The following is a 10,598-nucleotide window of genomic DNA, read 5'->3' as shown; positions in this document are numbered from 1 at the left end:
TATATAATGCACAAACAGTATTCTGATTGTATACTGTAGACCTGTGTAGCAATCATACTGGACGTGACTGGGATTCTGAAATGTTTCTTGAAAAGGTATTCAGGGCTGCTTGAATCTATAATAAAAAAGTGACCCGAAACTTCCAACCTTCCAATCACTGATGTCGCTCTCCCTAAACCTGTACGTGATGTTTTGCTGATGTGCAATGAGCCTTTACTCCTGTATTAAAAACGACCTCTGTTGTTGGGCGGAGTTGAAGGAGAACTAACTGCACAGAAAAAGTACGTAACGATAAAATATTTCTGCGCGTGAAACACATCAATCGTTCAGCATTTCTAAAATGTTTAATTGAATTGACAAAGAAATCCTCTCCTTAAAGTTCGAAAAGGATTATCTGTTGAGCCAGCAGGCGTAACACTGCAGTTGCCCGTTTCTCACAGGTGTTTGAAGTTGTGGATAACATTTAGCAGGTTTGGCACCGTGGCTTAGCTGGTTAAGACGCCTCACTAAAAACCAGGAGACCCTGGGTGCGAATCCCAGCGGTATCTATTCGTAGACAACAGGCCACTCATTGTCAATATTTATGGAGCTTAATTTAAAGACAACGGGATAAGCATGAGTTACAGCTTTCTGTAGCTGTTTTATAGAGTTACATATTGGTTGGCTCTGTGGCGCAATGGAGAGTGCATTGGACTTCTAGACCTTGATAGAATGAAGTCATTCAAAGGTTGTGGGTTCGAGTCCCACCAGAGTCATGTAACATTTTGATTCAACCTTTCAAAATCCTCTAGGGATTAGTGTTGATCAAGTCAAATAAAGGACTTCTTAAGAGTCCACAGTTGAAAATGAAACAGCAGCCACAAGAAACAAACACTGCAATCGCATGATAAACGCCATTTCTCATCCTTTCTCTTAGTGTCGGAGCTACTATTATATGCAAAGGAGGCAACGTGACAATGAAATCTTAAAGAAAGTCTTCATGAAGGTGTGCGTCGGCAAGCTCTCCACTGGCAATTGACTGGGCTTGTGAAGAAATCAATCTCATTCAACAACCATACAAATTGCACAGCTTAAGGCACATGAAGTGAAATCTGTGAGCAGATTGACACAAAACAATGTCACTTCACATTATCTGCAAAGTTGTTTTGCTTGTCTGACCACCTCTTCCTACTTTACAGTGAGCACATATATTTCAGTTTCTTTCTCCCATGTGGAGATGTATCCACTGCCAAAACTACTGTCTGATTATTAAAATTATCTGTAAAACTGTTACATGTCTTCATCTAATTGTAAATTTATAAGACGGTCTATGAGACATTTGTGAGAGTAGCTGAATCCCAGGACTGGTATGGAATCACACACAGACAGGTCATCTGTGTGATCTGAGTCCCACTGCTCAGAGCTACAGACTGGTCAAATGGTCACTATTGTAGACACGACCATCGGACCATCGGCTACAAATAATCAATATACTGATCATAGTGTCACTATTGGTGTTTATTACATAAATACTATATATAAATAATAAGATAATTCCACAGTCATATGTGTTATAAAACATTTATAAACATTTTGGGAGGCTGACATACAGTAAAGAAAGTAATACTGAAGGGCTGGAAGTTCTGGAAAGCGTTAATAGAACCATCTTGCTTTCGACCTGGATCAGAACCCACAACTGCCAAATCAGTGACCCCTGAGCCCAGTTCACAGAGAGGAGAACCAGGAGCTCTTTTATGTCTCTAAGAGGGCTGGGAGGAAGGATAAAATGGGGAAATGTGACATGAGTCCAGGCTGTTCTGTCTGATATTGTTCATATAGCAGCACTGATTGTCTGAATATCTTCTGGTTCGGGATTGTGAGGATAGAGAGCAGTACGGAGTTGAGATCCTGTCTGAGCTGTGAATCTGACTGAGAAGAAAATAATGATTTTTTTATTCTGCCTGAGAATTTTCCTGAGAATTTTTCTTCTTTTCCAAGTGGTTTTACATCTCCTTCAGATACTCTGCACAGACTGCCAGAGTGAGAGAAGAGGAGAGAGAGATGGACAGATAAGAGCACATACAGCAAGAGACACATACGTCTTGATTTACTTTGAAGCAAGTGTTCATTTCTTTACTGGAACAAGTTGTTTCTGAACTTCAAGAAATTCATACAATTTCTGAAAGATAAAATACAAATCTTGCTTCTCAGGACAGAAAAAATGCTGCAAAAAAATGCCAGTGATTTGTGAAAAGCAACGGGAATGTGTCCTTGTGCAGCTGTTAAACAAAGGGCTGGTGGGTCAAACGCACTCAGGGATGCGCTTCAGATTGTGATGATTTAAACATAATCTCCGCTAAAAATTGAAGGGATTTCTTTGCAAACCCTCTTGAATGTTGCAGGAAATCTTCGTGTTTTACTCGTGTGCAACTACAACAAGTAAACAATTAAGTACCTAAGTCAATGTCCAAGAAAACCATCTTCACGTGTGGAATTTAACTGGCTGTTGGGAGAATTCATTTATACACCCGTTGTATCCTTAGCAAAAATATTTTAAAATTAGAACACAGATTTGTTGGAGAACCTGACAATCCTTGACAATCATTATTAAATGAGCATTATACAAATGTGTGTTGATATTTTTAATATGTACCTTAATTGTAATATATATACATAATTGCTTTGATATGGATGTTCATTTGAAGGAATTGAGGAAGCTATGAAAGATCGCAGAACAACCAAAGATACACTTGGGCATCTGCTATTGGTAAAGATGAAAGAGTACCTTAAGTGTAAAGCTTGCATACACACAAGAGAAAAAAACAGTTTTAATGCACTTCATTAAATTGATGGTGTCCTTATCAATCGTGCATAAACTGTACATAGCAGAGGATGGTTTCGATCCATCGACCTCTGGGTTATGGGCCCAGCACGCTTCCGCTGCGCCACTCTGCTGACAGCTGTTATGGGGTGATTCAACACAACTGCTCTATCTTTGCTTTCTAAAAGTGCGCCCAAGATGAAAAGTCTAAACGGTAAACGCAGACGTCACTTTGAGCACTTGGTCTTTTATAGTACAAAACATCACCCGCTGCTCTACATGGGCGTGTCTTCAATATCGTTGAGAACCAAACCTTCTGCTTTCCGAGGCAACTGATTCTTTCGTCGTTAATTCCCAAATCTTCAATGAGAATCAGTGAAACGAAAATCAATCACATGTACACACTCGCGTCCTAACCTGAAAGAAAAATCTACACCCACTTTATAATACTGAAAATGATTCAGGAAGTACAGCAAAGTACTAAAACCAGCGAATGCATCTGCATACATAAAATGTCAATTTTTCAAAAGTAAAATCTTCAGCTTTGAAAGATTGTCATCCATATATTTTCGTTTTTCTCTTTTTTTACATAACACGCTTTCGAGAAACAAACTGTCTTTTAATTAAGGCTTCATTAGAAAATGTGTATCTTGGTTTGCTAAGTTAAAATCGGCACATCCCAGTGGGCAAAAGATGTAGAATATACGACTATTAAACGCTTACCTTAGACGTGTAAATGTGCTCCGTAACTGGTCTAGAATGAAATTCTAATATACGTATATCGTTATACGTCAATTAGACATCTATGATTATATGTTTATTATACATAAATGGTTGGAGTTCTATTATACGGATAAATTTAGAAGACTATAATACATATATAGTTAAAGGTCTATTATACATCAAAGAAAGATTTTTATAGGTGTAGAAACTAGTAAAATAAAGCCAATGATTTATTTTAGAAATGTATTCTTAAAATATACAATTATTCACACCTGAAAAATATGTAGTTCAAATTATAGATTATATACAATATTGTAATCAACAAATGTCTAATCATCATAAAAAACACAACTAGTAAACTTCAGTTACAAATTCTAGTAACATGGCAATATATATATAGTAATGACAAACACAAACTAATTACATGAACACGCTAATATTTAACTCAAAACCACATTTCGATTCAAATATAAATTTTAAAATTTACAACTTCTTTATTTCCACAAAAATATTATTAATGTAGCACAAACGCTACTTTATAATAAAGACAGAAAGAAACTGTTTGTTTTGTGGCTCATGGTGATCCTCCTCTCGATACTAATGAAATGTTTAATATGATCTCTCGAGAAAAAAAGGAGTCAATTTCCGCCTGGAATGATTGATGCCCCATCAAACATTTTGTAATATCCCTGGTAGTTTATACAGTAGAATCCTGGTTCGTGGCTTAAATTCAAGGTAAACAAGACTAAGGAAACGAGTTGGAAACTTGATGTCGGAGTGGGATTTAAATCACCCGGAACATTTCACTACATTCGGCAGCATGTGCCAGAGAGCGATATCTGACATTCCTTCGATAGCTCAGTTGGTATAGCAGAAGAGTGTAGTAGAATCAGTGGCAACCCTTAGGTTGCTGGTTCGATTCTGGTGCGAAGGAAGGTGCTTTTCTGTACCTTAACCAAAGAGATAAAAAAGTGAATCTGTTTCATTCAGACATTGATCAAAAGCTCAATAAACGACGAAGCAGAAGCTCCTGTTCCGAATTCAGCCCACGTTTGATTGTTTTGTTTTGGCCAAGATCTGATCTTTGAATTAAGGGACTACAGTGCATGCGTTGTAATTCAAAAATTCATACAAATGTCAAGTTTTTTTGTAGATATAAAGGTGTTCTCTGTTTTCAAAGGATAGTTACTTAATTGGCATAATGATTTGGTATTGATTTTGTATCGTTGTATTATAAAGTTTGTGCTTTCTGTGTTTTTATCGTATTGTGAACTTATTTTTTAAACAAATGCTTACAAAAGCAAACACGGCACACATCTGTTTATACCAGCGGTGAATTGTACATTTTTATTAAGTACAAGCTACTGTGCACTTCTGGGAGTATAACAGGTTCGATATAAAGTGGCAAAAATATAAAAGGGGAAAATACCCCACACTGCGTGTAAACCCTCGTTGTGACTGTTTTAGATAAAAATGGCGTACTGTGCACGAAATGTTGCAGAAACACAATCTGATATTTTGATAATTATTATTTTAATAATTTGATCAAATTGAGGCCCAGGATCCAAATCTTCAGTTCTGATTTTTTTAAGTGATATCTTTCCTTCCTGTCGTGGAAGTCACAAGATGTGAGCAATTGTTTTTTTACGTTACGATCCAAAGAGCCTCAGACGCACTGTAACCAAACCAGGATGGATTGTGCTGGGAGCCGGACTGAGCTCATTCTCACTCCCTGTGCTAAAAACAGAATTAGCTTTTCCCCGAACACCGTCTACAGCTGCTGGATGGTGCTCTGCGTCCTACTGCTCCGGCAATTACTTTGACGAAAGACAGCTCACTCGGGCGCTTTTAACCTTCTCGCAGCTACGGGCGAGATTGACGCTCGCGATATGAAGGCGCTGGTACACATTCTCTAACTTTCACAATCGCGACAGTCTTCGCTTTTTTAAAAAAAAAGTAGATATAGCCCTGAAAAAAGCATTAGCTTTATCAGTTTTTACATTAATCTATTTTGAATCAAAGTTTGATATTTTTTTTATTTTTTATTGCATTTTACATAATAATAATAATTATTATTATTATTGCTTACACTTATATAGCGCTGTTCTGGATACTCCACTCAATGCGCTTTACAGGTAATGGGGACTCCCCTCCACCATTCTCCTGAATGATCGCAGAGAGTCAGGACCTCGGTTTTACGTCTCAGCCGAAGGACGGCACCTGTTTACAGTTTAGTGTTCCCGTCATTGTACTGGCGTATCAGGACCCGCATGGACCGCAGGGTGTGCGCCCAGCGACAGAAACCAGACGTGTGTCGGGCTCGGCTGCGAGCAGGACAATGACGTCACGGGGACAAAGTAGAGGAAATCAAAACGGTTCTATAAAAGACCTGTGTCAGCTGTTGGTTTGCAGTCTGGACTCTAAATCCTCCGATCCGATTTTAAATCTCTCTAATACCTGAGCTGCGGCTTCTTTCGAGTATTTATTCGTATACTTATTATGTGTAAGTGTATAGATGAAACCTTTCATATATTGTTCAGTTTAAATCAAAATGCTTTACTAATACAAGAGAGAAGTATAGTATGAAGGATGTGACAAATTTATGATTTCTTGAAACAAAACGGTTTTTATTTGCATTCGAAATGAAGCGGAATTTTAGCGCGACACACAAACCCTTTGTCTTTTTTAGAGTGATTTTTAAACAGACATAAATGTAGAAAACGTGTTTTTTTTAGTACTACAATTGCAGGGTCAGTGGTGTAATGAATAACGCGTCAGGCCTCGCGTCAGAAAATTATAGGTTGGACTGCCGTCTGGCTTGTTGAGTTTATACCACTTACATTCTTTTATATAAATGAACTGCACCTGAAAGCTATAGAAAACACTTTGGGTAAGTTGTCTGCAGTCTCATGCGAATTTCGACAACTTACCCAAAACACTGTACTGTCTGGAGATCAGCTCCAGCTCTGAACTCAATTGCAATGAAAAAAACATGTGTAACAAAACTGGAGAACAGCTGAACTTGTGCTCAGTTCGGTGATGAGGGTTCAGAACTGTCATTGCTGTAATTAGCACGAGCTGCACAGGCTCTGAATCAGACCATGTCAATTAGTCTGATCAGTGTAGGACACGTTAATGTAGAATTATTAATACGTTTATTAGTTAGTTCAGGTTTACCCACCTGAACTAATGTAGAATTATTACTTGGTCTGTCTCTTGTTTGTATATAAATGAATGTCTCTGACAACTTAATGTTAGTTTTACGATGTAGGTCAGGCGTTGACATATGCACGAGTATACGAAATGGCTCACTCCTGATTCAACTCATGTTCTATAGGAGATTGGCGATTCCTCCTGTTTCTCGTACAACCATATCAGAACAGAAGCCCGTGTCACCCAGCTGTGATTCAAGATCGACTCGCATCTTTATCCCTTTTTTGTTCGTGATCATTATATTCTTTAGTTATGATCAATATTGAACTTTTTCGAAATGAAATGACAATAATCAAACATGCAGGCAGATTTTTGAAAAGTATTCGGAATTGACAGGGTGCACCTTTGGAATAGTCGTCAGAAAATGTGAGAAAAGGAAAGTTATGTAAGCTCTCACACAAAGCATTGAAGATTGGAATCTTGAGTGTAAAAAAGCTACCCGTCTCCCAATGATAGGCAGGGATACACACCATGACACTAACTAGGAGCGCTTGTCAGCTGTTAGGAGGCATTTCCTCTTAACACTACTATTGTTTCGGGTTTCGGCTTTTACAACAGAATAACAAAACGGCTTCAATTACGTCGATTAGACTCAGCGAAACTTTAACACCTATGATATTACGAGTGCTTTGCACATGTCGAACTTCAAGAAGGAACTACTACAACAGTTGTGGACATAATTCAATACCACCGGCAAAGTCCAATGCCGGCAACGTCTGAGAAAATAATGTTCACTCATGGAATTTGGTCTTTGAATGGCTGGCGGGAAAATTCATTTATACTCCTGTTGCACCCTCAGCAGATTTGTTGGAGAACCTGACAAGAATTATTGGGATAGCACTGTATGTATTCTGGTTTATTAACTTTAATTTTAATATAAATGTAAACATGCATGCTGTATAATCTATTGTAATTTTAAAATATGTTAGCTGAGGATGCGAGGGGGGCTATTACACCTTGTGAAACACAGAAGGAACTGTAAAAAAGGCTGGTGAATAAAATTGGCGATCACAAGAAAACCACAATTTATGTGGTATTATCATCAATATCCTTCAAAATCGACGTTCAAATGAAGGATTTGAAGAAACTATGAAAAAAGCAACAGTAGTAGCAAAGGATTTTGATTTTTGTTCTTGCATCACCGTAGAGTTGCACCCCTACAAACAGCACAAAGGATGAATCCCACCTCCTTTGTTATTGCTACGTTTGTGCCGGTGAAAGTAGCGTTTGTGCTATTGAAAGCATTTCGGAAGATGAAGGTGCAGTCACTTCCACATGTCATGATATCATTAGATCGGACGACAAGAGCTGATGCCCCCCAGTCCAAGCCAGCAATGTGAGAAAGATGAGGATGGAGGACAGTAGTGTGGCCGAGTGGTCTAAGGTGCTGGATTTTAGGTTCCAGTCTCTCTTGGGGTGTGGGTTTGAATCCCACTGCTGCCAAATGTTAGTATTTTAAGACCTGCAATACGATCAGTAAAAGCGCTTTTTGTTAGGCTGCGGGAGGTGCTTAGAGATAGACTTTCTAAAAGACAGGCTGTCAGCTTAACATCAAGGCAGAAGAAATATTTTGTTTTCTCAACAGAAATTCTCTTTGGCATGTTCAGCTTTATGTAGGGAACAACGTCTGCCGAGATCACTTTTGAGGCAGTGCACATGATAGTGTTCCGGCAAGCACATTTAATATTGGCTGTGGCGGTGAGCTGCTTTTGTCTGTGAAACTTTTAATTCTTAGCGCCGAATCGTTGGCAGGGGAAAAGCTTATTAAACCTTTTAACAAAGCGCTCCATCAGAAATACTTTGTTCATGATCAAAAGAGATCAGAGGATTAACTTCATGAATTCACATAGCATAATTTACAGGAAAGATTTAAAAGGGGAATTGATTGTGCTTCCTGATGTTGTTCCTGTGGTTTCTTTGGATACAAAGGTGAATGTTCTTTGACGTTCTGCTAGTGTATCCACTGGGTGGGCTTTATCAATTAGCTCGGATAGGTCATCAGTGCTCCATCTCCGGAAAATAATAAGCACTGTCGTTTTTTCCTGTGCTGTCTTTTAAAACATAAAAGATCACGAGTTTATAGATTTCTCCAAATAACAACTATACATTTTAACCCAGCAGTTAGCATTCCTTCAATCCAATAGTTTTACTCTGGGTAAAAAGCAGCGCAATATACAGAGAGATGATATTCAAATATTTCAACGTTCTTATTGGATTACCTGTATGGAGATATCGCTCAGAATTCCTAATATGATTTTGAGTTCAGTTTTGCTTTACTACTTTCAGAGTCTTTTATTGACCTTGCTGAAGCAGAGAAGTGACATAATCACAAATGCGACCTACCTGTGCTGCTGTTTCTGGTTAATAATGATTATTGCGAGGAAAAAAAAAACAGCTCCTTGCATTAAGAGCAAGAGCAACCAACGCGCTCGCTTGTTGAGTTGGGTTTTATTCCGTGGTGCTCTTCCTCAGATGCAAAGTTATTTGGCGAGCAAGGACCTCTGAGAAGGAGCCTGAATCCATCAAGAACTCAGAAATTCTAATATCGCACTGCCGTCTTGTGTACAGAGATCTGCTTCTTCCTTTTTGAGTGTTTTGGTGTTTAAGAGCATGCTTCCTACCTCGAATGTTTGTTTCAGGAGATGTGTTACCAGATCACAGATCATCTTGAAAAGATTTGGGATGCACTGGCTCAGTTATTTGAAGGAACCTATACCACCAACGCACTTCTGAGAAGCACCTGCACATTTTCGCAATCCTCTCTCTCACCTACAAAGTTATGAAGACACAGACGACCAACAAAAACTGATTTGATTCACTCAAGGCTTCACTCTTCTGTTGTGATGTCGTTTTAATTAGTGTTAGCTGTGATGAGGTGTTGTTTCCGCCTCTTAAAGTTTAAGAGTCTGCTCCTTTCTTCCTGGTATAGAAATAACATGTTCCATCTTTGTTTACAAACACCACTGTAAATTATTTGTCCATCTCTAAAGCCTGTGTGTATTGACAAGGCAATTCAAAAGCACATATTAAATAAGAACACGATCCTTCTTGTTACCATTCACGTGGTTGGAGCGTTGTTTCGCCCTTTAACGTTCTTCTACAATATTTACAGACAGGGCTTTATCACTGGAGTTGTGTGCATCGGTCCATGAACATCAACTGTACTGGTGTTTTTCTATGCGTAATTTAATCGCAAGCACTTAAAAGATGCAAAAAGGTTTCAAGGAAAACATAATTGAAAGACAATCGAGTAAGGAGGTAGAAAAACGCACCCCCCCCCCCCCCCCCCCCGTTGAAGAATCAACCACCGTCGCCCATGTGACTGGATATAAAAATAAATTATTCATTTTGCCCAGTCTCTGGAAGCTTCGATGCGATTATTTTCCCTTCCTTATTTCTTCATTCCCATTAATTTACTTTGTAGTAGAAGAAACGCGAAAGTGGGAAACTGCAAGCATTCTTCGTGAAGGGTGGATTGTGTTCAGTAAACATATGAACATCTTTACGTCAGTTCCATCATCGGTAGGCTAGGGGATGTAGCTCAGTGGTAGAGCGCATCCTTCGCATGTACAGATGCAGCCATTCAAAATGTGTGAGGTATTTCGCGGCATACCCCGGTGGGCGTGTCACAGTATCACGCGGTATGACGCAGTTAACGTGGTGTCACGTGGTTAACTATCCGGCGTCGCCTTGTAAAACCACCAGGGGGAGCTTAACCTCTCATGTACAGCATTTGAGCCTTTAATTTTGAACTGTGTATTACAGCATGTTAATCATCAGTCATTAAAATGTTGGTATATTTTATGAAAGCAAGATTGCTCAGTTGGACAAAAGTACACAGCCTACCTTTATCATAAATATT

General features: G+C 38.8%; 1 non-coding gene across 1 annotated transcript; it reads left to right on the top strand.

Annotated features, from left to right (window-relative positions):
• The first annotated feature begins 662 nt into the window (after positions 1-662).
• Positions 663-755, top strand: trnar-ucu (transfer RNA arginine (anticodon UCU)). The gene is made up of 2 exons: positions 663-699; positions 720-755. It is a non-coding gene; the product is annotated as a tRNA-Arg (tRNA).
• Positions 756-10,598: the final 9,843 nt, after the last annotated feature.

The sequence above is a fragment of the Atractosteus spatula genome, chromosome 10 (assembly GCF_055471065.1).
Source record: "Atractosteus spatula isolate fAtrSpa1 chromosome 10, fAtrSpa1.hap1, whole genome shotgun sequence".
Taxonomy (NCBI): domain Eukaryota; kingdom Metazoa; phylum Chordata; class Actinopteri; order Semionotiformes; family Lepisosteidae; genus Atractosteus; species Atractosteus spatula.
Note: the sequence above shows the minus strand (reverse complement) of the source record. Positions and strands in the feature narration are given on the sequence as shown.